This window comes from Podarcis raffonei, chromosome 2 (genome assembly GCF_027172205.1).
Source record: "Podarcis raffonei isolate rPodRaf1 chromosome 2, rPodRaf1.pri, whole genome shotgun sequence".
Taxonomy (NCBI): domain Eukaryota; kingdom Metazoa; phylum Chordata; class Lepidosauria; order Squamata; family Lacertidae; genus Podarcis; species Podarcis raffonei.
In genome coordinates this window covers 101,372,894-101,400,238 of record NC_070603.1, presented here as the reverse complement: position 1 = coordinate 101,400,238, position 27,345 = coordinate 101,372,894, and the positions used below count along the sequence as shown (strand labels likewise).

Here is a 27,345-nt window from a genome sequence, read left to right as displayed (position 1 = left end):
AGTTTGTTATTCTGACTGGTGTGTAATTGGAATTTATAAGTTTTTGGAAAGCAGAGTTAAAGTAAATGATCAAATCATCAATTCTAGCACACGGGGGGGCCAACAAAATAATATAATTTGGCGTCTGAACAATTTGCATTATTAATTGTATTATAATTTGGTATTGTGACAATGAGGCTTTTATTGGGTTATTGTAATTGAAAACGGATAAAAATTATTATGCAAAAAACTAAAAAGAAAGCTCCCTGAATAAAACAACAAAGCATCAAGGAAAGGACCGTAGTTATTTACTTGTCAGGAGGCTTTTGCTATTTTTTTATAAGGTGGAGCATCTAAAAACAGCACCCCCACCTGCAGTTTCAAGTGGTACAGTCTATTTTTGCATCTTAGCATTCTACCATCACATTATATCACTAGGTGTGTGCACAAGTGATTCAATCGGTGCAGCAGAATTCAATACTGGCTCTGAAATGGCAAAGAAAGACGTAACTTGCACTCACTAGCCACCAAGAGGTAGTGAGAGCTCAAGCAAGCCCAGTCCAGAACAGGCAACCAATTCCTGAAGAAATATTCAGTGATAGGCACTTATGTAATCCTAATAGAGCTGGAACACTTTAATATGGGAGGAGGGCTTTATTGGTACCAGATGTCACTAACCCCACATCCATCTCAGCCACGTAAACCTATTTTAGTATCTCAACAAGTGAGGTCAGGAAGCTAGCACGTAACATACTGCTAAGGCTGCCTGCACTGTATTGTATTGCTTCTGCACTCTGAAAACCCAGAATTCGGAGAATTTCGACTTTCACTTGTAAAAAGATGTCAAGATTCTGGCACTCGTGGAAAAGGCCATAATTATACAGGTCAAAAGCTTAGAAGCCAATAAGGGGCAGAGAAAAGCCTTGAGCGATCAATATCTGGGTATGTTTCCACTTTTCCTGATGGCTAGCAGAAGCAAACTAAATGATGCAAAAAATAATGATACTTATGGAAATTTAATTTGCACAATCTGTTCAGGCTGCAACACGTTAGCCCACGTTCTGATCTCAGAAACATTAACTCAGCAGGCAATTTGGAAATTTTTAGTGTGCGGCACACCTAGGGTTATGCAATGTGGGCTGTGTGGTTGAGGTGCTGGGTCCCCTTCCCCTGTCCTATTCTGCTTCTTTTCTTGCCTAAGGCTGCAACACCCAAAGGTAGGAAGCTACCTGTAGGGCAGCCTCCCTAGCTGCCAGCCACTGATGTCACCAAGTGTGGAGCAATAGTGGCTGGCGAGTCAGGATCGTGCTTTCCGTTCCAAGAACCTATTCCTTCTTGCATCTGCTTTGGCAGTCCTTTGTCTGCCATCATGCATGTATGGGGGCTGGCCTAGGCACCTGCTAAAATGGAACTCGTGGCTCCATACGAATAGTACAGATGAACACTCGATGTGTTCAAAAAAGTGAGCACGTTATCCTTGCCATTCACGATACAGTATATGCAAAGCTTTGCTCTGGAAGCAACTTGAATCTTGGGGGAAGCAGCTGGATGAGCTGGTGTTGGTGACGCTACTGAGTTGCAAGGAGCACAAAGAACTGGGATGCAGCTTGTGAGCAAGTGGGTGGGTGTTCAGGTGATTGCTAGAGACAATTGATAAAGAAGAATAAAAAAGAGCTTTCTGTAATGGAAGTATGAATCACAAGCATGCCTGTGCAACCAGAATTAGAAGCAGCTTCTGAAAGCACTTTGACATCAGCAACCTCTGCACTAAGTCCTTGTGTGTTTCAACTTCAAGGACCCTTGTCTACTTTCTGACGGTTCTTCATCTTTAGGCTGGAAAGCCCTTCAAAACAGGAGGCACCCTAGGAGATTTTGGGAGTGGGTACTCCCCCCCATTGCTTCCCCTCCACTTATTCATGTGAGCAAACAGCTGAACTGGGTGCTTTCATGGTCAGGGAAATCAAAGTTTCAATGCTTTGGTGTTATACCGTGGTGTTTTAAATTATTGATTCATGGTTTTATTTTTCTGTCGATAGACACCTTTAGCTTTTCTTTGAGGACAGGCAGGTTTTGAGAAAATAAACAATGGTGAACATTGGGGGGGGGGAGGAAGGAGACTACAAGATCAATCAATACCTGTCCTTGATCTTCATGTAGGCACAGCCCCCAAAGGTGAAATATCACACACCCAAACAGGATCTGAGTCAACAAACTTAAATAAATAAAGAGCAGATTCAAGGCTGAGGGTTGTATATGAAAAAGGAAGAAGCTTGCTAACCATAAAAGCAGATGAGCATGAAAGGAACCAGTACCTCAAAACGAGTTGTGAATTCTCCGTCTTTGGGGAGTTTGCAAGAAAAGGCCGGACAGGCAGCCATCACCAATGATTTAGGTAAAGGATATCCTGTCTGAGAATTGCAGAGAGCTGGACTAGATGACCCACTGGGTTCCTTCCAATTCTGTTATCTTATGATTCACAGAAAGGAACAGCCTGGTTTTCCTGAGGCATTCATAAATCCGAGGCTGTGCATATGTACACACAGATGCACAGTAATGAGAAGAACGGGCTTTGATTCCAAAAACCCAACTGAATTGGAAACCTGAATAGGAAAATGGAAGGTTACATCTACCCAAAAACATCAGAAATAATGGCCGTTCAGAGCTTAGGTTAAAAAGAAGAGGGAAGTGCAAAGGAGATACTCCAGGATTTAGAGGAGATCTGAAGGACACTTCCCCCCAACGTCTTATAACTGGGGAGCAGCAGTGTGCCAATTAAACTTCCCCCTGGTGGGCGAAAATGATGAGTTTCCTGAAGCAAAACTGCTAAGTGACAATGAATCACTTATTTGGCCGTGCCAAATTTTAACATTGTGGAGCTTGCTTGCAATCTCCTCCTGGCTTGTCACTAGAGCCAACCTCCCCAGCTGCTGCTTCTGCTGCTGCTGCTCGTCTTCCTCCTCCTCCTCCTCCCACCAATAGGATTTTAATTTAATCTAATTTGGCCTTAACTTTCTAGCCAAAATTGCTCCTAATGAATTCTCCAAGAGCTGGTGCCAGGGCTGGTGTCGTGAACAGAGCGTTTGGCGAAGACTTTACAGCGCAATTACTTGGAAATCAGTTCCACTGAAATCAGCAAGACTCTCTTCCAAGAAAGCAAGCTTAAGGTTGGATTCTTACAACGAGAAGATTCAAGTTCAAATCCCAGCGCGGTTATAAAGCACAACTGTTTGGATTAATCTTTGCCTCCAAGATCACTTAGAGCAAACCCTGGGCTTGTATCCTCACTCCTGAGATTCTCCTGTGCTCTTCTCACAGAGGGGAGAAATGGAGTAGGTCAGAGGTTTTCAACCTCTTTTGTGTCCATGGCTCACTTGACCAATTACATTTTTTCTGCAGCTCCCCTGTGGGGAGTAGCCAGTTATGTCACCCCTTGTCTGCACAGCTGGCAGTCTCTCACCCTTTTTCTAACACCCTCTTTTGTAGAGTGTTCCCTCAGCCTTCTCTCCCCACTCCTTGGGGGTCCTCCAGGCAGCTGCCGCCGCCGCCCCTGGTCTCTGAGCTGCCCCCCTGCCCCAAAGAGAGGTGCCTCCTCACACTGCCCCACAGGGACCTGGGGCTTACTTGTCCATTAAGGTCTTTAAGCAGAGGCTTGACAACCATATGTCAGGAGTGCTCTGATGGTGTTTCCTGCTTGGCAGGGGGTTGGACTCGATGGCCCTTGTGGTCTCTTCCAACTCTATGATTCTATGATTCCCAACAGCAAGGGCTGGCGGACTGGCTGGCTGGGCTCCCTCACCTGCTTGCTTGCTTGTTTACTCCGACACCACCTCAGCTTCTGGCAACCAGCACCCACAGAGGCACCATCCACCTGGGGAGCTTGTAGCCAGGGCTGCTGCAACAAACAGCTGTGCAAATCTTTGGGAGGCAGAGATGCGAGAAGGCATCAGAGGAGGGAAGGGAGGAAGGAAAGAAAGAGGGTCAGAGGTCAGTGTTGCTCGTGGCACCCCTGGCCACTATTCAAGGTACCCCAGGGTGCCATGGTACACTGGTTGAAAACCACTGGAGTAGGTTAAAGCTCAGAAGCCCACAAACATTGACTTGTTGTACCAGCTATCCTGTGTTACCATTTTGGGAGTGTTTTCAGTACAGTGGTACCTAGGGTTAAGACCTTAATTCGTTCTAGAGGTCCGTTCTTAACCTGAAACTGTTCTTTAGCTACTGGGGCTTCCTGCTGCTGCCGCGCTGCCGGAGCACAATTTCTGTTCTCATCCTGAAGCAAAGTTCTTAACCCGAGGTACTATTTCTGGGTTAGTGGAGTCTGTAACCTGAAGCGTATGTAACCCGAGGCACCACTGTCGTTAAATAAGTAGTGTTTTCATGAATATCCTCTCACACACCTTGAGGGTGGCAGGGCATCTGCCTGCAGAAGGTTCAGTTCCTGGCATCTGCAAGGCAGGGTGAAAAGAGACCCTGTCTGAAACCCTGGAGAGCAGCTGCCAATCAACACGGACAATTCTGAACTAGATAGACCAAAGACCTGACTGCTTCCTATGCAGAAGGCTGGAGGGAGAGATTTCTCTCATGAGTGCTGGGATACAGGGGAGATCAGACTCTAGCTACCCCTCACCTTCTCCAAACCAAAACATAGATGAGAGCTCAATGGAGGGAATGGGCTGGTGTGTTAATTTGTGGATACCTGCCCTGGGAGAGCCGGTGTTCACATAACACAAACAAATCACAAGCTTTTATCCTTGATTACAAACAGATGATAATTATTTCTTCTTCTTCTACTTGCTATTACCGAAAACACGTGCAGCAGCACCCGTGTGCTACACTAGAGAATGGAAGCTTCCCTGAGCTATACTCGCATCTAGTTTCCCCGTTATCAATAAAAGTCAAACTACAGAATGAGAAGAGGCACATGTTTAAGCTATTGTGCATAGCACTTCATACTTCAGCTGGAAAAGTCGATGTCTGAAATCGACCCACCTTTTATTTTATTTAAAAAACTTACATAAATAAAACCAGCATAACAGAAAGCCTTTCCCCTACGTGCACAGATTCGTGTATTTATTTGTTTTTAATATGGAGTAGCATTGAAACAAGCATTCCCTCACTTGGGGCAAAGTCCAGCAAGAGCTGCAGCAGATGGTCCTCATGTTCCTGTATCTTGGCTCTGACACTAGAATTTCACGTTGCACGACATAATTTGCTGCAGGAATTGGAGAGGAGGACAGAAAGGGATGTTTGGCTTCCTTAACAGCAGCCGGTTAAGTGCTCATTGGGACCTCAAGCAGACACTCCAAAAGTAAGTGGAGTCAACTCATGCTGGTTTCTCCCCCGTTCGTCTGCTTGCCGAGTTCCACAATCGAAGCACTGAGAGTAAAGAGGAGGAAGGTGACATCCAAGGTCACCCCCTGGACCAGATGTAAGAAAGGTAGAAGGCAGGTGGGGGTCGGCTGAGGTTGGTGGGGCAGTGCCCCATTTGGCCTAATGGAGCAGCCACCGCTGTTAACAACACAAACTGCCTGGTTTTTAGGTTAGCTAAAGTATGTTACTCGGACACAGGTGGCCCTGTGGTCTAAACCACAGAGCCTAGGACTTCCCGATCTGAAGGTCGGTGGTTCAAATCCCCGCGACGGGGTGAGCTCCCATTGGTCAGTCCCAGCTCCTGCCAACCTAGCAGTTCAAAAGCATGACAAAGTGCAAGTAGATAAATAGGTACCGCTCCAGCAGAAAGGTAAACGGCGTTTCCGTGCGCTGCTCTGGTTCGCCAGAAACGGTTTAGTCATGCTGGCCATGTGACCCGGAAGCTGTACTCCGGCTCCCTTGGCCAGTAAAGCGAGATGAGCGCCGCAACTGGACCTAACGGTCGTCCGCGACTGGACCTAACGGTCAGGGGTCCCTTTACCTTTACCTAACGTATGTTAAGGAAATAAATACTAGGCAGAGTTGAGCTGTGAGGGAGGGCATGGACATTTTTGTAAGCGCTGAAATCTGCACATATTCCTCCCCCTCAAAAATAAAACAAATGGTGTGTGTGTGTTTTTCCCTCTTCAGGAAGCAGTGCCCTCGCTCTAAATTGGTTGTGTTTGCTTCATAATGTAGCCCAATCCGATTGGCTGCATTGTGCCACTACATTCACTATGAAATCCCTGATTGGCTTGGATTTCCCAGGTCCTTAGATGAATGGTGCCACAGCAGGAGCAAATAAGGGAAACAATAGAAGAGAATAGGAATGTATATATGGGGCTGTAAGGTCTATTTGGGAGGTTTTGGAGAAATACGGTATTTCTTCCAATAACATCCCACCCAAAGAGCATTGCTTTCCACCGGAAAATCAAACCAGATAAACACTTAAGTAAAGGTAAAGGGACCCCTGACCATTAGGTCCAGTCGTGGCCGACTCTGGGGTTGTGGCGCTCATCTCGCTCTATTGGCCAAGGGAGCCCGGCGTACAGCTTCTGGGTCATGTGGCCAACATGACTAAGCTGCTTCTGGTGAACCAGAGCAGCGCACGGAAACGCCGTTTACCTTCCCGCCAGAGTGGGATCTACTTGCACTTTGACATGCTTTTGAACTGCTAGGTTGGCAGGAGCTGGGACCGAGCAACGGGAGCTCACCCAGTAGCGGGGATTCGAACCGCCGACCTTCTGATTGGCAAGTCCTAGGCTCTGTGGTTTAACCCACAGTGCCACCCGCGTCCCTTTTAGATAAACACTTAGCATAGCCTTAATAGTAATGCACACTAGGCAATGAAGTGTACATTTATATACCTTTGGAAGCAATGTGCAGCTGACCTAAAAGTAAATGCAGTCAGCAAATCCTTATATTCCCAGAAATTCTTTTCCATATACGTAGGAGAAAGGGGTGTGGGGCAGTAGACTGCCACCTGGTGGATCTATTCTGATACATTAATCTTAATTCATTCAACTTTCTCTCTCCCTCCCCTTTATTTTTTTTTAAAAATGCTAGGCGAAGCTGATCCTTGAAATAATGATAGTGGTACAAAGCACAGGCAAAGGTTTACTCTCAAGGCAATCCATGCATTAGTATTTCTCATTCTATAGAAAAGGAGCCATGAGGACGTCTCTTAGCACAGCTTATCTTTTCTCTATTACCACTGGGGGAGTGAACGAGATAAAATTGCATCAGGCAGAAACGCCATCAGGCTGAAATTGCAGGGCAGAGCAAATAGAATCTTCTAACTCACAACACAAGCAAGAGCCTTCCCTGAAATCTGATGAGCAGCAAGCACAAAGAGAGCCAGGAGAGGCAAGGGATAGCATCCCACTAGGGCTGAGCAAAAGGGCTGCTTGCGTGGGTACACATATCAGCATGCAATGCTTTCAGCATTCCCTTCCAACATTCTGTTGTATTTCAAAATATATCTTACAACAGAGTTCGAATCCAATAAATATTGCCATAATCCTGGATTGCTTAAGTTTATGTACATACATACATATGCGCGCGCGCACATGCACACACGCACAGATGTGCCTCTTTTCACCAAATATTGTAGATAATTTCAACAACTGGGGCAAGAAGGCAATCAATGTGGTCCTCTCAAAACGGGTAATTTGTGGGGTCCAAGTAAATAATAATAATAATAATAATAATAATAATAATAATAATAATAATTGTTGTTGTTATTGTTGGATCCAAGTAAACAGTTGTTGTTGTTGTTGTTGTTTTATTTGTACTCCACCCATCTGACTGGGTTGCCCCAGCCAATCTTGGCAGCTTCCAACATATATAAAAACATAATAAAACACTGAACATTAATTGGCTAATTAAACAATCTACGGCCTTTTAAAATGGGGGAAAGGGTATTTCTTTCTTTCTTTCTTTACTATGTTATGTATTTTTGTGTTTTCATATTGTAAACTGTAATCCTTGGGTGAAGAGCGGTATAGAAATTTAATTAAGTAACAAGAACAAGAATAATGATAAAGTATTGGTGCAGGAAAGGACCCTGGTATTTACATCAGGCTTATGCAGTATAGCAGGCTGTTTCCGCAATTGCTTGTCCAGGAGGGGCATCGTAGCTTAGCTAGGCAGGAAGAGCAAAAGTCCTTTTGGCAGCCAGCCACCTAAAAAGCTCTTAGTATTCCTGTCTGGCGCAGCGACATCACTCCCAATCCCTTGTATAAGGAAGGGGGTTATGGGAAGCCACCAGCACCACCACACCTTATCATACAAAATACACATATAGTAAACATGCAGTGTTCCCCCTTCAACATTATTGGGTTTTTTTGCAGTGCGGGGGGGTGTCCCACCTTGAAAATTGGTAAAATACCTCCCTTAATTCTCTCCGGTGAGTTCGGAAGCATACTGGAAGAGACACACACACACTTCAAGGCATAATTGCAAGTGCAGCTCAGTAACAGTGGAATAAGCTTCCCACAATTATTATAGAGTTTTCTTTCTCCAAATCCTATGATTTCTGCACGACTGAGGGTGCCCTCTATCATCTCACACATCCCAGGGAGCACAGGTAATCACAAAACGACCGGGATGTTTGAAGGCACGGAATGTTTAGAAGGCCTTAAGACACTGGCTCTCGAATCACAGAATGGATAAATCCTTTGTAACACACTCAGTACTTTGAGAATAATGCTCAGTCTCAACCGAAACACACTGCTCTGAAAGGCTGGACAGGTGAAATCTGCACACATATTAAAAAACACTGTGAAAATGCTTTTTTTTAAAAAAACACACCACATTTTGAAAAATATATTGAATTTGCCATGGCTCGCCATCTCCATCTAGTGTCACATTTGTATACTGCACTTCACAATACGCTTAAAACATTTTATTTGCAGCTGTATAGCTGAGTCCTGCGAGTTTGTTCACTCTGAATGTTCAAGAGGTTCGTCACTTCCTGAATTGAGGTGAAACATTAGGATGCAAGATCTTGATTATTTTAGGGGTGTGTAATTATTCACTGATACAGCACTTCTCTTTTTATAGTTTGCTTTTACAAGGAAGAAAAGGTCAACAGAAATCACATTTTCATATTTTTTCACGGAATATTTTCCCCCATTTAAATATATCTTTTTCTCCTTATCGTAACACTAACATTGTCTAGCTAAGTTCTTTGGCTGCATTTATAGATTTATACAGGCTAATTTCACCCTGGCACAGCACTTCTAAGCATTCAAAGAAATTTATTATCTGTAATATCTCCAGGCTCCGAAGGATCTCAAACACTGTGAAAACCTCCACTGTGGTGAGCCGGCTGCAGCGCTGATGCCATCTCATATCCTGTTCTCAACCTAAATCCTCCTTGAAGGCCTGTGGAATACCTCCCTGACTGGAAATCCATTTCAATCTTCACTTCCTGTTTCCATTACAAGCTTTATCCACTCTAGGAAGCCCCTGGCTGCCAAGGAAAGCAGTCTTAAAGCAGACTTCCCTAATATTGTGCTCTCCAGATCTTGTTGGACTATGACTCCCATCATCTCAGGGTTGTAGGTTCGTGCCCCATGTTGGGCAAAATAGCTGGACTAGATGACCCTTGTGGTCCCTTCCAACTCTACAATTCTACGATTCTATGATCTCCAACCACTGCCCATTCTGGCTGTGTCTAATATGAACTGAAGTTCAACATCTGGAGGGCCACAACTTACCCACCTCTGTCGTAAACGATATAGACCAAGGATACCTGAATAAGTTTCTCCCTGGCATCAAGATCTTCAGGGAAGATCTTCAGAGAAGGACTTGCTCAATGTGACTTATTTTGTGGAAGCATCTCTGCCTCCTCTCACTTTAGAAGTCCTTAGAAGGCATGTCTGGCCAACTCTCTCGAGCAGATTAGTCAACATCCTCCTGCATAATATATTTTTATGTTGATGAAGAAGGAACAATACTGGATGTTTTCTCTTCTGGTTTCAGAAGATTTTGTTTCAGATGGCTGTTGCTGATGGCTTTTTAATGGTCTGATTGCATTTTTACTGTTTGAATCACTGTGAGCTGCTGTATGAGACTTTAAATAAGGGGAGCCTTATTTTTGGCTGAACAATTCCCAGCATCCATCTGTACCATTTGGCCATGCTGACTGAGGCTGAAGGGGCTTAGAGGTTCCTTATCCCACTCCCTTCAGTAAACAGATAGATGCACATCTAAAATAGTCAAGAGAAGAGGTATGATGGCAGCCTGTTCCATTCATGAACCTTCTCCAATTTCCCATTTATTTTCATCCACCAACAGAACAGAGCCTGAATGATGTAGAAGCCTCTTCAGATTTTTGCTGGCTCCCCCTAACGTCTTCAGCATTGTCTTTAGTATTTTAAACTGGGCGGTTCCAAGCCCCAAAATGGCAGACAAAACTGCAAACCAACCAGCTTAATTGCATACCCAAACCTCTACATGAACCAATCCTAGAAGACTATCTGCAGAAATCACATCTTATACCAGCGGCCCTGTCATGAGGCAGAGTGAGAAAGCCACCTCAGGTGGAAAATGCTATAGGGCAGGGAGTAGACCAAGCCGTGTGTGCCATGTGGTCAGCCCTGCATCCACCAAGATAGCCTTCTGCTTTCAGGTGAATGGGAGGATGGTGTTGTTGAAGCAAGATTCAACCACCAGTCTGGAACAGGAAGGGACACCACTTTGCCCTTTGCCTCAGGCAGCAAAATGTATTGGGCTGGCCCTGAAGCTTCTCAATATTAATTTAAAAAACAACAACCCCCAAACATCTCACTAACCAGATTGCATTGATGGCTCTTCCCTTGGGAGAAAGCAGTTGCATCTAGGGAGGTCTCCAAGGTTGTAAGGAAGTGGCCAGTTGCTTATGAAGATGTTAATTTTTAACAGTCTACAGCAGAGACACTGTGAAAGATTCATAGCCAGGACCTGCCAGGAGGAGTGAGCTAAAACAGGCCTGTGTTGCTGAAAAGGTTTATCCCAACTAGGCTGAGGCCAAACGCTATGCTGCGGTCAAAAAACGGTACAAACAAAGTCACTCCTTTAGGGACGGCCATGAATGAAAGGGTCTGAGGCGTCAGGAACGGGTACTGCTCAGCTGCCAGGAAGTCTGTGGGATGTGGCAGCCAGCCCAGTGAAAACGAAGTGCCAGGAACTCCCAAAACAACAGCCATGTGGACTGATATTGGGGATTTTGAAGTCTGTTAGGCTGGGTTGCCTTATCAGGCCGCAGGATCTGAGAGCAAGCTGACCTTTGCAGATGCCTCTCTCCCCTCCCTCCCAGAGGCCCAAGCCTACCATGGATTCAGCGTCACACTTATTAAAGGTATTGTTCCTTTGTACAAGCGCACCATCAATTTCAGCCCTGCGATTTGACTGTTTCGTACATTGATCCAGCTGCATCAGCTAAGAACCCCAGAGAGAATATTTCACTTGGAACTCCGCTAGGCAGGGTCATTTCATATCAATACTTCTCCTACAGGCGCAAATCGCTCTACGGTTTCCCAGGATGGTCGCTTATACGGGGCTTGATCAACAACGCACAAAAACTGCATTGGTTTGAAGAGCAATCTGCACTCTAACAAGCCAGTGGGTTTAAAATAATAATGAGACAATAATCAAACACAGGGGATCCGTTGCACAATGGAAGTCGAGGCAAGTATGAAAGGCCTGACCTGAAAGAGGAGGAACTCTTAAAGTTAGGCTCCAGTTTCTCGGGAAGCTGCTTCCTCAGACTATAATGAGATACCTAGGGAGGTGAGTCAGTCCATTCATTACGAAAGTTGGGCAATAGTCCTGGACACATCAGACCTCTTGGTGTCATCACACAGCCACATATTAGCACAACTGCCAAACGTTGGCTGCATTTCAACAGCTGACAATTTTGCAACTCCCAAAGAGGAGCAGAGGAGGAAGGAAGCATTGTACAGTAGGCTGAAAATTACCACAAGTTCCTTTCTCTCTCCCATCTTGTCTCTGCTTAATGGCTATTGAGAGATTGAACTTGACAGAACATTAAAGATTCTTTGCCCCAGCCCTAGCATATGTACGCAAAGGTAAAATGAAAGGGACGGGGAGTCGAATATGGCAGGAATGGAAGACGGCCCATCTAGAACCTCAGTACAGTCAGGAGTTGATCTGGCAAAGACTGAAGGCTATTGAAAAATAGTGCATGACACTCATTCAATTACATTTTCCCCTCTTTCATTCCCAGTCCTTTACATCACTTTAAACAGACATGGGTTTGCCCCAAAGAATCCTGGGAACTGTAGTTTGCTCAGGGTGCAGAGAGTTGTTAGGAGACTCCTATTTCCCTCACAGAGCTACAATTCCCAGCAACAGGAAATCTGTGGGCAGATTGCTGGGACATTCAAGCTGCTTCAGGATAAGCCAGTTACAGGTAGGTACCTGTGTTGGTCTGCCGTAGTCAAAACAAAATTAAAAAATTCCTTCTAGTAGCACCTTAGAGACCAACTAAGTTTGTTATTGGTATGAGCTTTCGTGTGCATGAACACTTCTTCAGACTAAGCAGTTGGACTACAACTCTGAGGCTGGTCGGGGCTGATGGGAACTGTGGTCCAAAAGATCCAGAAAGCACCAGGTTGGTGAGAACTGGGCAGCAGTTGTCCACTTTTTCAGACTGGAGTTTTGCCCATTTCCACCCTGGAGATGCCTGGGTTTGAATAGGGAACCTTCTGCACACACAACCATGTGCTCTACCACTGAGCTATGGACTCTCCCTATTGCTAGTCTGGCAGCAAGTGGGTTGGATGTCTTCGCCAGGCAATAGAAACCAGGGCAGGGGGAACTTTTTCATCCCTTCTGGGCAACCTTCAGGGATGGGGGCACAAGCCCATGGTGGGTGGGCCCTGAGGCAAAAATGGGTGGAGCAACAATGGTCAAGTTTGTCTTTCTACAGTGGGCTGGTTTCCACACACCCTTCTCAATCCTCCGTGCAGGCAGCCAATATACAAGAGTTCAAGGGCATGTTTCAGCCAGGCCAAAGACTCAAGAAGGGCATGAAGCAGGTTGGTAAAGGGTGTAGGGAGAATCCTGAGGGCCGGAGGCTAGAGAGATTCAGAGGCAGGCTAGGCTGAGAGATTGTGAGTGGCCCAATGTAATCAAGTGCGCTTCATGGAGGAGTGAAGATTCAAATCTGGTTTTATCCAGAAACAACAACAGCAGTATCTGCTATGACACACTAGCTCCTGAATTTTCTCTCTCTTTGGGATGGGTTTAAGCAGTTTAGTGCTTTCTCTGTTAGTTGTGTTTTTATCCGCCTTCAGCCATGCAATCACTGCTATGTGGCCAGGCTCTATAAGACCTAGATGTTTAAGTAAACAAATACTTCAAGGAATGAGAGAGACACGAGGGACCAAAAGGATCAGGCCTCTTAATCACCTTCGGCCGTATTCCTCATAACCTTGCATTTATCTGAACTTAATTCCTGGTTACTTTTATGGCCAAAGTGATGGCAGGGCCCTGAAAGCCTTTCTGGAAATAATATTCATAAAACCGGAGCATTTCTGGTTCTGTCCCTCTGTGCTTGGCCTTCAGCCAAAAGATAAAGGGATCAGAAAGCAGAGCCTCCTCCAAGTGGAAATTGGAAAAGGGGTGGTGGGGAATTACCGTGTTGCCATTTGAAAGAAAATTCGGAAATACAAAATTACCGGATTCACAGCCAAGTAACTAGCGACAGGAGAGAACATCCTACTTATCATCTCCTTGCCACAGATGTATAAGCCAAACCAATTTCCAGGCTTCAGGCTGCAATGGCAGAAGCGAGCAAAGCAGAAGTGTCCAACTCTGTCTCACACCTATTTTAATTTTTTAAAAATTTTGGTTAATGGTAATGTGCAGGGCAACTCTTACAGGTGGCGACGACAACAGTGGTATTCAACCTCAAGGGTGTTGGTTACAGAAGGCCCGGGGGTGGGGGGCTAAGTCTTTTGCACCAAGTTCCAGGCCCCATCTGCCCTGGATATTTAAAGCACTGACATGCCTCTTTAAAATCCCCTTAGCTTCCCCCAAGTAATCTTGAGAACTGTAGCTTGATAAGGCCACTGAGAGTTGTGGGGAGACCCCCTATCCATAGCTGTCAACGTTTCCCCTTTTTAAGGGAAATTCCCTTACTCTGAATAGGATTCCTCGCAAGAAAAGGGAAAAGTTGACAGCTATGCCCCTATCTCCCTCACAGAGCTGCTATTCGCAAAGTGGCTTAGACCCTTTCCTCCCGAGAACTCTGTGAATTATAGCTCTGGGAGGGGAGCTGGGGTCTCCTAGCAACTTTCTGCACACCTTTAAGAAACACCAGTTCCCACGATTCTTTTGGCTGTTTAAAGTGGTACAAAACTGCTTGAAATGCCTAGTGCAGATGCAAAGCGCAACACTGCCACCCGTCACCATAATTTGCCCAGGTACATCAATACCATAGTGATTAGCGTATGCAAATTTGTGCCATGAGCCTGTGCCCCAAGTCCTTTAAGTGCTAAACAACACCCATTCTTGGTTCAGTCTATACCATCCCAATCTGCTCACCCGTTCTCAGCTTTCCACAGGTAGGAAAAGGATCTGTGATAAACATCACAAAATTTCCCCTTTCCCAAATACTCCAGTTCTTGGGGATATGTGTATCTGTGAAGCTCTGTAACAAGCTGCAGCAGCCCTGAACAGCTTGAAAACAATAAATTTTATTTTACATCCCCAAATCTCTTTAAAAAGTATTCATCTCCTGGCCTAAAATCTGTTTTCATGGGCATTACAGATCTCTCTCTCTCTCTCTCTCTCTCTCTCTCTCTCTCTCTCTCTCTGTGTGTGTGTGTGTGTGTGTTCCGGGCCTTGTGATCATCAAATGCCCGACTTTTGGAAGCGCCATTAAGGGTTCCCATATGGCAGAGAGCAAACACACTAGCCTAAACAGCCGGCAAACTTAGCAGGAACTGTCAGATTCCTAATGGCAACTCAAAACACACCACTGTGTGCATTCAGCAGATGCCATCATTTCAAGTGCACTTTTTTTGGTGGGGAGGGGGGGCGGAATAAAGAAAGGCTAGAGAATGACAGATCTCTAAATACACCCTGTGATTTTTAATTCCGTAGCAGTTTGTATAGCATGAGTGTGCTTTTAAAGGCTTGCACCGCTCCGTGGGTTATCTTGTGTGGTTTTTAATTATGCTGTTCAATTGCTTTTCCAGCTCAGCGAGATAGCATGCAGTCATCCCATCTCAATGGATTCCTTTATAGCCACTTAAATAAGCAGAGGAGTCTGCCTCAGAAAGAAGGCATTCTATCTTTCACATTCAGGCTTTATTTCTGAACAGAGTAGCCTCTCTACTCTTTTTTCTTTCTTTCTTTCTTTCTTTTTGGAGATAGCTGTATGCAGTCTAGCTGAACACAGGAAACTACATTTTCAAGCTGGCGCAGTCCAGTGGGAACTGTATAATTAAAACACATGCAAGATAACCCGTGCTGCAGAGCAAACCTGCAGAAGGGCACATAAGCTGAACGGGAGGTGCAGAAGACCCTAGGTTCAATCCTGACATCTCCTGATAGGGCTCAGAACGTCCCCTGTCTGAAACCCTGAAGAGCTGCTGACAATCTGCGTAGACGATACTGAATTAGTTGGGTCATTGTGCTGACTTAGTTGAAGGCAGCTTCCTAACAGCTCAGTGGGTTACAGCATGGTGCTCGTAATGCCAAGGTTGTGGGTTCGATCCCTGTATGAGACAAAGCTGCACATTCCTGCATTGCAGGGGGTTGGACTAGATGATCCTTGGGGTCCCTTCCAACTTCTACAATTCTAAGCCTCATTTTCTTTGCTGCGTAACAGAGGCTAGGGGTACAGGTGTGCGCTGGACATGGCGCAAGTGATATCCCCCTTGCACTAGTATAATAGCAGCAACCCTAGAGTCTTCATAGCAACACAGATTCTCCATCACCTATCCCAATCTGATCTCCAGACGTTCTGAACAGGAACTCCTATTGTAGCCCCAGGTAGTATGGCCCATGATCAGCCATGACAAGAGTCCTAGCCCCAAACATCAGGAGGGTGCACCCGTTACACTTATTCTGATGCCCGAGAGCAAAAGGGTGATGAGGCTATGAATTAGACCAGGGCATTGTGCAAAAGTCTTATCTGGAAGCAAGAGGTTGCCATTGCTCTGAGCTGACAGCAAGCCTCTCTCCCAGCCTAGAGCAATGATTACATCCATTACTCCTCTTCCTCAAAGCTAATTATACTGTTTTATACATTTCATTGTGCTCCGGCAATTCTTTTGGGGGGGAATTGTTTTACAAGGAATCCCTACATACATTCTGGAGTCATGGTAGCCTTGATTCAAAGCCCATTAGGACATGGTCAGTCTTCATTTGCAAAGAAGCGGAAGACCACATGTCAGAGCTCTTCTGTTACCAAGGGAGAAAATGGAAGGGTTTCTAACATGCTATATTAGAAGGCTTCAGAGTCTTTTTAATATGGTAATTATTTCAAAGTTCAGTATCCCTTGAGACAAGCTGGACTTACCCATCTGTGAAAGTAATCAGAATGAGAAAAAGTGTGTGTGTGTGTGTGTGTGTGTGTGTGTGTGTGTGTACTCTAAACCACTTAGGGTTCCGACAAGAAGGAACCAAATTTTATTTAAAAAGTAAATATAACTGGCAAACGAAACAGAGTTGTATTGCTTTGGTACAGTAAAACTCATTGCATGAAGAGAAAGCCAAAAACCCCAGAAGAAGGTATTGTGGCTAGTACTGAAAACTAACCAGCCTTGACTTTACGATGCATCCAGATCACACATCAAAATCAGAGCACAAGGCTCTGATAACGTCTCCTTTAAAGGCACTTGACATGCAAGATGAAATAATCACCGATTAAAGGGAAGCAGGACAAGTTAAGGGGGGAAGTGAGACAGAATTGCAAGGAGTGGTGGCTCTTAACTGGTGGGAATAATGAGTCTTGCTTTATTTCTTGCCTTCTTGGCACATCCCAGTCGCTGGAAGTAGAAAAGGGCAAACGACCGGATTAAAAATTCCACGGCCACAGGTTGTGCTGATGTGGCCTGTGTGGCCTTTTCAAAGTAAGCTTTAAGGAAACCCAGAAAAATAAAAGCGACAGAAAGAAAAACCAAGCCGGGCTCTAACCATCTTGGTTCAGCAATTACAGGGATCCGGCTGTTTCTAAAGAAAACAAAGGTGTGAGATGACACTCTGTGTGTCAAGGGCCTTTTGTGTATCTTCTAAGGACTGCAAAAAGGGGAGGAAAATAAAAAAGCGGGGGGGGGGGGGAGAGAGACACCAGTCACGCTAAAAATATCATCTACTAGAAGTCTGAGTCATCAACAGTTCGCTTCAAAATCCCTAAAGGTCTTAAACACTCTGGGGCACAAATGACCATGAAGTAAAATTAACTCTGACAGATGTTTGTAGGGGGTGGGGTGGTGGAGACTCCCCCCTCCCTTTGCAATTATTTAAAAGAAGATCAAGTTGCTTAAGTATTTTCCTTCTGACTTCCTGGCGATTTTAAATGCCCAGGCTAGCAATTAACTATTTCAGTGAACAGCAGCCCTGACTCCCAAGGCAGAGAGATGCAGACGGACGAGCAAAGCCATCCCGCTAAAGTGTGTTTCAGAATTACATTTCGGCTGGCCGCATCCACAGCTATGTACGGTTCACTACCTTATTATATACCCTACAGAGACGTAAACCACAAAGCATCCTCGCTTACCTGCTCCGGCCGCCTCCGAGTCCAGATTTCGGCAAGTTTTCTTTTTTTTTTATTTTGAATTTTAAATCCACCAAGCCCCTCCAACCCCCCTCCGCTGGGGCGGGGTCTTGCTTTTAGTTTACTTTCCTTTGGTGCACGTTTGCTTGCAAAAGCCCAGGGAACACTGCAGCATGGTGAAGTATCTTGTTTTCTGTTTTTGCAAAGCGGGGTGGGGGAGAAAAACCCAATAGCACTGTTGATAGGCTAGTGGTGGGAGGATTTCTTGAAATGAGCAGCAGCAGCAGCAGCAGACTTCTCTCTCTCTCTGGTCAAATCCTTCCAGGAGACACGCACGCACATAAAAACATAGGGTGGCTTGCAAGGAAAAAATCTGCTGTGCGTCTGCATAGGCTTGGGAGAGCTTAACGTTGCCTTCCTCGGAATTCCAGCTTGGCCAAGGGATTCTCTCCCTTTCTCTCCCCTTCTCTTCCTCCCACCTTCCTTCCTTCCTTCCCTTCCTTTCACCCTGTCAGTCCATCTCCTCCCTTGCAGCCGGCCAAGTGACTCCAGCGGAGCCCCAACTCCGGGTTTACTGAGTGACCCTGGGAGACAGCGGAGCCTGCATCCAATCCGCAGTCCCGCCTCCCTCTCGGAGCCGGAGAGAGCTTCAGTTTGCTCCGCGCAGCCCCATCGCGGCGCATTCGCTGGCTCGCCGGGCTGGGAGGCTTCGCTGTTGCAGTGCTCGCCTCTTCTGCATGCTAATGAGGCGGTGATGTCAGCAAGTCAAAGGCGCTACATCTGGACAGTTCAGCGAATGGCCCGCCGGCCAGCGCCTGGGATTTAGATCTATATGCAAATCAGGCTGCTCTCTGCAAATCAATACGCCGTCTCACTTCCCCTGCTCTTTTTGCACGGCCAAGAAGAAGAAAATCTTTTTTAAAAAAACAACATGTGCATCATAAGTTATGGGAATTGCCCAGTTCTCTCTCCACGAGCAAAAACGACACGGTTTTATCTCTACACATGAACAAGCCCCTACATAAACGGCGAGAGTATTGGACGCTGAGCCCACCTCGCCTTGTCTAAGCCAAGCCACTGTTTCCAGTTATTTGCCAGTTTGCCCAGTAGCAAACCACTCCTAGGCTTGGGGAATAAATGGAGCCCTCCATCTGCCCTCCTGCAGCCTAAACATTGGCCTGCCTGGAATCCTTTCCTGCCTACAGGTGTTCAAATGCAAGGTCAGGTGTTTCACCTGTGTGGCCAACATGGGTGAGAACTCACCAGAATCAGGCCAACTTAGAGCGAAAGTCTGGGTATGGTTTCAGTTGGACAGTACTTACTGACAAAATTCACAAATACCTTTCGATCCCTTAGCCACAGAGAACATGCCCAGATGACAACTTCCCAAGCACTTGTATATCATTTTCATTTTTGTTAAATGTATTTAACATAGAATTATAGACTTGGAAGGAACCCCAAGGGTCATCTAGTCCAACGGGAATCTGAGCTAAAGCATCCAAGAGACATGGCCACCCAACCTTTGCTTAAAGACCTCCAAGGAAGGAGAGTCCACAACCTCCAGAGGGAGTCCATTCCACTGTTGGACAGCTCTTGCGTTTAGGAAGTTCTTCCAGATGTTTAGTGAGAATCTCCTTTGTTGTAACTTGAATCCACTGATTCAAGTCCTACCCTCCAGAACAGGAAAAAACAAGCTTGCTCCATCTTCCATGTGACAGCCCTTAAGATATTTGAAGATAGCTATCATATCTCCTCTCAGTCTCCATACCCAACATACCCAGCTCCTTCAACAGTTCCTCATATGGCTTAGTTTCCAGACCCTTGGTCATCTTGGTTGCCCTCCTCTGCACACATTCCAGCTTGTCAATATCCTTCTTAAAATCTGGTGCCCAGGACTGGACAAGGTAGTATCGGTGTGGTCTGACTAAGGCAGAATAGAACAGTACTATTACTTCCCTTTATTGGGGCACTATACTTCTGTTCATGCAGCCTAGAATCACATCCACTTTTTTTGCTGCTGCATCACACTGCTGACTTGTGTTAAGCTTGTGGTCCATTAGGATGCAAGCCAGGTGCCCCCCCCCCATCTTGTATCTATGCAGCTGGTTTTTCCTGCCTAAGTGTCGAACCTTACATCTGTCCCTATTGAAATTCATTTTGTTAGGTTGGGCCCGGTTTTCCAATCTGTTAAGGTCATCTTGCATCCCAATTCTGAGCAGAGTGTTCAGTGGGGCTCAGAGGGAAGAAAGATGGAGCACTTGGGTGAGAGTTGCAGGAGGAGGAAAAGAGAAGCCAGGGAGGAAGGAGGCAAAAGGGAAAGCAGTGAGTCAAGGGAGGCAGGAAAGCAGGCAAACAGGTAGACCAATGGAGGAGAAGGATGGGAGGAGGAGTAGAACACTGGCGGGCCACAAAAGGTGACGAAAAGCAAACTTTTTGAGTTTCTGGTCCACATACTCTCCCAGCTTCAGAGACTCTGATATATCTCCTTGCCAAGGGTACACTGGAGCCTACAGTAGGTATGCCTCTGAGTATGGGCAGCCTCAAAACTCCCTGGTTTTGTGCCACAGTCACTAACCTTGTTTGTTTGCACTAGGTAAAGGTAAAGGGACCCCTGACCATTAGGTCCAGTCGTGACCGACTCTGGGGTTGGCCAAGGGAGTCAGCATACAGCTTCCAGGTCATGTGGCCAGCATGACTAAGCTGCTTCTGGCGAACCAGAGCAGCGCACGGAAACGCCGTTTACCTTCCCGCCGGAGCGGTACCTATTTATCTACTTGCACTTTTTGTGCTTTCGAACTGCTAGGTTGGCAGGAGCAGGGACCGAGCAACTGGAGCTCACCCCGTCGCGGAGATTCGAACCACCGACCTTCTGATCGGCAAGTCCTAGGCTCTGTGGTTTAACCCACAGCGCCACCCGTGTTTGCACTAGCAATGAATATATATCGCAGAACTGCTATAGGCCGTATGGAGATTGTCATGCACAACGGTTTAGGGCTCCAGTTCAGGATTTCTCAGCAATGGCATCAAGGACTTTGAGAATGAGTGCTGGGTTTGGAAGCCAGGGCAGGACAGACATCACCACATTGCTGGTCCTTGTTAAATTGAAGTATGGAAACCGATGCTCCTATAAAAGGTTTGCTAAATGTTCCCAGTGGGAAGAAATGGCAGAAAGGAGAACCAGCTAATGGTGTGGCTTGAGTGCTGACTAGGGGGAAAGAACAGTCGGCTGCCCCACTTACGGTGCCACAGAGGCAGCTACCAGCGTGCCGGCCAAAGCGCCAAGGAGACACCCGCTGTGATAGGCAGGGAAACCTAAGGCAGATGGCGGCTCAGCAGGCAACAGCATTGTACCCTGCAGGCTGGAACGGTTAAGCGTCCTCCTCCAAAACGGCAAGGAGAAAGACCAGGCCAGCTGAACGCCCATCTCTGAGCAGGACTCCGCAAAACGTTGGGAAAACAGGCTCCAGTTTAGCAAAGCCCACAGAAGATTCCAACATTTGAGAAGAAATGGACTTTCTCCACATAAATTTTCAAATTCCAAGGACACTGAGTACAATTTCCTTCTCCATTATTTATTCCTCTCTGGCCTTCAGAAGCCAGTCAGGTCAGAAGCCAGAAAATGTGGTGTGGGATAGCCATTACTTATTACTGTGGCGTTTTGCTTGCTCGCAGCTATGTTCATTACCTTTTTCATAAACTAGCCCTGGAAATTTGGGGATGCTGATTTTTTAAGGGTTGACCTACATGCAGAGCTATTTTAAGCCCTAGGCAAGCCTAACCATTTGAACTCCCCCCCCAAAAGATTTGCTAACTTCAATTTTCAAAAACAGATGCCTTGTAGAAAAAATGAAAGCTGCTAAGTTTGTTTTAAATCGCAATAGTAAGTAATACAACAATCTTTCTCAAATACGGAAGAACGTGTTTTAGCGCACAAATCATTTCGAATAATCTTGTGAATTGTGATGTTAAAATTTAAGTCTCTGAATTGTTTCAATTTCAGACATATCAAAATCTCACTTTGCGTGCCTTTTCCTTTTGCAAGTTTTGTCACCAGTTCATTCCTGCCTTTGTAGCTCAGTTGGCAGAGCATGAGACTCTTAATCTCAGGGTCCTGGGTTCAAGTCCCACATTGGCTGAAAGATTCTTGCATTGCAGGGGACTGGACTATAGATGACCTTTGTGATGCCTTCCAACTCTACAAGTCTCATGTTTCTGTGATTCTATGTGCTGGTGCTTGGGCATCTTCAGTTGATATAGTTGCCAAGCCAACCAGTCTCTTTTGCAACATTGCTGAGTGTATGTAAGCTGGGAGAACTCTTCAAAATATAAAATAAAATAAAAGATTATCAGAAATTTATAAAATGTAACAAAAACTAATCCGTATAAAGTGGTGCTTCTCAAGAGTCAGTACTGTGCCCCTCTGAGGTCTGCACCCTAAATGGCTGCCTAGTTGGCCAAATTATAACACCAGCCATTATTATTATTATTATTCCCTGCCCATCTGGCTGTGTTGCCTACATGGGTTCATATCACAAACCCTGGACAAAAACACTCAGTAGACAGTGGTGGAAGACTAATAAATACTTAATCCTTTTCTTCTTTTTCTTTTTTTGTAAACCAAAACTATAAAACTACATAGTGAAAAATTCATCATCAAAACGTTCAATATTGAGCTATGATAAAAGTTTCTGATGCCACGATGAGAAAAGATTATATGGATTTACAGTGCAATCCTGTTTCTGTTTATTCAGAAGGAAGTTCCACTAGGAGGTTTTCTCCCTGGTTGTGTGTTTATGACCACAACCTTAAGACTAGAAGGCGCAGGGCCAAATCTTCAGGTAATGTTATTCAGCAGAACTTTTTCTAAAGCCAGTGGAAGGGAAGTTAAGCACATCTGCCAAAATTCTGGACTATAACATTAACAGGCAACCCAATAAGGCCTTGTTTGGGTTTGGAATTGCTTTTTGCCTGTAGTAAATATAAACGGGATTTTCCATTGACATGTCCGCTCCAGAATCACAAGCTTGCAAAGAACTAGCCAATCAGTCTTTATAGCTGTCCATGTTTAGATGATGGTCAGGTTGCTGCTCATTTCCATTTATCCCTTCTTTAATTTGCATATTAATATTTAAAACATATTCACATATTCATAGTATTTGTTTACTGGCTGATGATGTTGCTTGATTGGAGGCGGAGGGGATAGTTGTCATACTTCTCTGGTGAAAATAGGGACGTACAACAACAACAACAAAAAATTAATTTATACCCCACCCATCTGATTAGGTTGCCCCAGCCACTCTGGACAGCTTCTGGCATATAGAAAAACATAATAAAACATTAAACATTTAAAAACTTCCCTATACAGGGCTGCCTTCAGGTGTCTTCTAAAGGTTGTATAGTTGCTTATCTCCTTTGCTCGGGGGGAGGGGGTGACGCATAACTCCATGCCCCCCAATATTTCTCCAATGAAAATAGGGACATCCTAAGGAAAAGTGGGGAATTCTGGGGTCAAATCAGAAATCCGGGACTGTCCCTGGAAAATAGGGACACTTGGAAGGTCTGAGTTGTGTGGCAAGGGAGATCTGGTAAGTCAGGTGATAGCCCAGCTGGGTGGCCCAAATCCTATGGTCTGATACAGCAGCAGCCACGAAACCCACAAAACGAGTCTTAAAACTGCAGAATCTGGCAAATGTCTATAAAGGCAGCTGGAGCAAACCCAACCCTGCTCTGAGTGCCAGAGCAGCAGTTGCCAAGGAAAGCACAATGTGATCAGTGGGTGTGCATGGGAGAAAGGAGAAAGAGGGGGGAAAGCACTGGGGCCAGAAAGGACCCATTTATGCAGGATCCAGTGGGATCTGATTGTGCTAATGTAGGTTTAATTACGTGCTCGCATCAAGTTGCAGTTGGACTCTGGAACGGGTCGTTGTTTGGCAAGTTGGCTAGAACTTACTTGCTAAGCACAGGGTGCAATTTCAGAGGTGCAATGAAGAGGCAGATCTACTATGAAACTGAGGAAGCTTCAGGGCGCCTAATCACAGAGGGGGCCCCCAGAAGCAACTTTAGTCCCTATTGCTTCAAATTTTGGGGTCTAGCAGACCTAATTTGAGTGGCACTGCTCAAACTGATATATATATATATATATATATATATATATATATATATATATATATATATGTAAACATGTCAACAATCCCAAAGTTTGATAGTCAGTAGCACAGATGTTGTAAAGGTGTGGTGATCTGTTATGGAGCAGCCCCACTGAAGATAACAGTGATTACCCAGACCTCGGTGCTGGTTGGGAAGGGGCCAAGGGCCCCCCATGGCAGTTCAAGCTTCAGGGCTCCAGAAATTTAGGTCCACCACTGGAAACATGTCTGCCATGACTACAGGTTAACACCACGGGATTTCACCACTGACATGGGGTACTGTGAGGACAAAGACTGTAAACAACTATTACTAATCAAACTGCCATGCAAATGTTGCGTGGCAATCTCTTTAAAATGCAGGGGTTCAATGGGAGGTGAACTGCACCCCATAAAGTAACAGTAATTTGTAGTTATTCATCTATTGCACAAACTCACTATCTCACACATACATGTCTTTGCATGAATCCTGGCTTTCTTCATTGCAGTCTGTCGGGGAAAGGAGACTGCTTTAGAAACCCAGGCTGTCGTGCTTAATCTGGACATAGCACAAGAATTTTGATACATCCTTGCTAAGCCTGCCTGCCAAAACCCCAAAATGACGTATTTTATAGTCAACTCAGCGTACATTAATTAAAGTATGGAGGAAATGGACCAAAACTCAACCAGGCAAAAGCAAACAAGGACTTCATGTTTTTCAAAATCATAATTCAAAACAGAAACAAATATAACTTGTTTAGTGCAACAATTTTCCTTGGAAACGTTGCTGAAACCACAGGCATCGCCTCAGACAATGGCTAACAGCCATTTGATAGGACAACTTCTTGTCAGGACTACTTTTAAACAGCTGAGTAAATGCAAGGGACTTCTCTGTATTGCCAAGCCATGAAAATGGGCCAGGTGATGAAATGTTCATATTATAAATGGATGTGGATAGTGTTAAATTATGGTGTTGGATCTGAATGGGCAGCACAGAATAAGGAAGGCATTCAGCAGCAAGTGGGAGCAGAACAAAAGTTCTCGGTTTCCAATCAACTTCAATTGTACACATTGGTTGGTTTGGGTCATTACGGAGTGTGTATATGTTTTATTTTGTTCTTGCTACAGGGCAAGCAAATTTGCCACCCAAATGCAGATTTATGCGTTTTCAGTTTTGGGGGGTGAATTTCAGGTTTTGATAGAAGAAAGTGTCTGTATTGAAATTCTGCCAATCATGTTCGGATACTGATGAATTCCAGACGCAGGAGTATTTCGGATTCTGAACTTCATGTTCTCCCTTTTTAAATATTCAGATTCTGAATTTGGCACGCGCATAGCTGTCAACTTACAGATTTGAAAATAAGGGACCAGCAGCCTTGAAAATAAGGGACCAGCAGCCAAAATAAGGGACCTGATAAAGAGACTTAGTGGTTCTTAATGGTAGGTGATGTTGCTGTGTTGTATTATATTATCTATGTACATCGATTTATTTTTTGGAGTTAAGAATAGGACTGGGATAAATTGTGTTCGCTGAGCCCGTATTTTATACAGTCTGTATATGATGTTTGTTTGATAATGTGTGGTGTGCTATGCCTAATAAAGGATTTTGAATTGAATTGAATAAGGGACCTGCAGCCTCACCTGTTCCAGGCACTCCAATCTTCCTGTTCTCCTGCAGCCTGGTCAAACTCATGCTGGTTGCTTCGAGAACACTGTCCAACCAACTTTGTAACCAGAGGTTCAACTGAACAGAATCTGAATCACATGTACCACAAGGCCTATGCAGCCTCAACTTAAGAAGGCTCCCTGGCCTGGCTTTGCACTGCAAAGTTTGCAGCAGCACGTGCAACAAAATGGCGTCCAGCATTCAAAAACCCCCTCAGCTTGCATTAACTAGCCACACACAAGGCATGTAAGCTCCACCCCCCAGTCGTTCTTAGACTTCTTATTGGGTGAGCAACACAGCTAAGCAACACAGTTGGAGCCTCCCTCCTCCCTGGCCGGCAGGGAGGGAGGGAGGGAGAGGAGCTGCTTCCTTTGAAATTTAAGGGACATCATTTAAGGGACATTTTAAGGGACCTCTATCAATAAGGGACAGCAGTGGGACATGGCGCTGAAATAAGGGACTGTCCCTTCAAGTAAGGACACTTGACAGCTATGGGCACGCGGAGCTTGCTCAGCCATTTCACTTCAACGCTGACTTCTTTGATTGTCTGCTTGCATCTGTAGCCAGTCCCACATCACTAGGAGCTACCAGGAAAGGGCCAGAAAGCAATGAAGAAAATAGAAACAGAGAACAAACAAGAAAAGGCAAACAAGAAAAAGAAGCAAAAAATAGCGAAAAGAGAAAGAGTATGAATCAAGTTCTCTACAGCAATTTAGAGCTCCGTAACGCTGGAAAGGAATTACTGGCGTGTAACAACCACAGAGTTATGTAAGGTCATGAGTTGCACTGGGTGAGGGGGAGGAACAGGAAGCAATTATTTGATTTTTTCATAACACAAGGACTTAGACTCTGGAGCTCATTAGGAAATACGCATTGAATGCCAGAATAGATTACAGGGTTCACAAAATCATGAGGCAAATTCATGAAGAACAGCCAGCCAGCAGATGCAGCTATTTATTTGTTTAAGGTATTCCTAAATCCAAGGGCAGATGCTGGGTGATCTGAATCAAGTGGGGAAAAGGCCAACAGCTGACATGGAAGCTGAGCATCATCTCAGTTGTTTACAGCGGGGATGGGGAACCTGTGACCCTCCAGCAGGTGCTGGACCACAGCTTCCATCATCCCTGACAATTATTGTTGGGGCTGATGGAAGCCCTATAACATGGGGGGGGGGGCGGGCACAGCTTCCCCATCCCTGACATACAGCAAATGCAGAAGGAGGACTCACATCAGTCTAAACTCTATTTCTGCATTTGGGGCTTTTTGATTCAGTACAAAAGGCAACTAAAGGGGATATGGCAGAGGTTTATAAAATTATGCCTCATATGTAGGAAGTGGGTAGACATTAATATTCTCTCTCTCTCTCTCTCTCTCTCACACACACACACACACACACACACACACTACTACTACTACTACTACTACTACTACTATAATTCAGGGTCACCCCGTGAAAACGACTGATGGAAGATTCAGGACAGACAAAATAACATCTTCACACAGCCCACAATTTACTTCATAGAACTGCAGCCACAAGATGTGATGGGCAATACCTTGTGCCTTCAGCCTTCTGATAAAGCGCGTGTTCTGCATGCAAAAGATCCCAGCTTCAAACCCTGGCGTTTACAGGTAAAGCTGAGAATGTCCCCTGTCCGGAACCTTGGAGAGCCGCTGCTAGTCAGTGCTGGAGCTAGATAGACCAATGGTCTGACCCACAGATTCACAGAATTGGAAAGGACCACAAGGGACATCTACTCTAAACCCCTGAAGTGCAGGGATCTTTTGGGGCTTGAACACATGACCTTAAGATTAAGTGTCTCGTGCTCTACCACCTGAGCTATCACTGAGCTTCCTTTAGTTCCTTAAAAAGGGATTAGACTAATTCATGGAGGAGTGGGCTATTGATGGTTTTCAGTCATGACTGGCTCCAT

General features: G+C 45.2%; 1 protein-coding gene across 3 annotated transcripts in view; it reads right to left on the bottom strand.

Moving 5' to 3' along the window:
* PRICKLE2 (prickle planar cell polarity protein 2) overlaps positions 1-27,345 on the bottom strand; it is a 259,828-nt gene that overhangs the window by 89,717 nt on the left and 142,766 nt on the right. The window contains exon 1 of one of the 3 annotated variants that reach the window (XM_053378304.1): positions 17,630-18,423. The exons of the other annotated variants lie outside the window; for them this stretch is intronic. The gene's annotated coding sequence lies outside the window, so the exon portion shown is untranslated. Of the gene's footprint in view, positions 1-17,629; positions 18,424-27,345 lie in introns of those variants that run through there. 3 annotated transcript variants of the gene reach the window in all.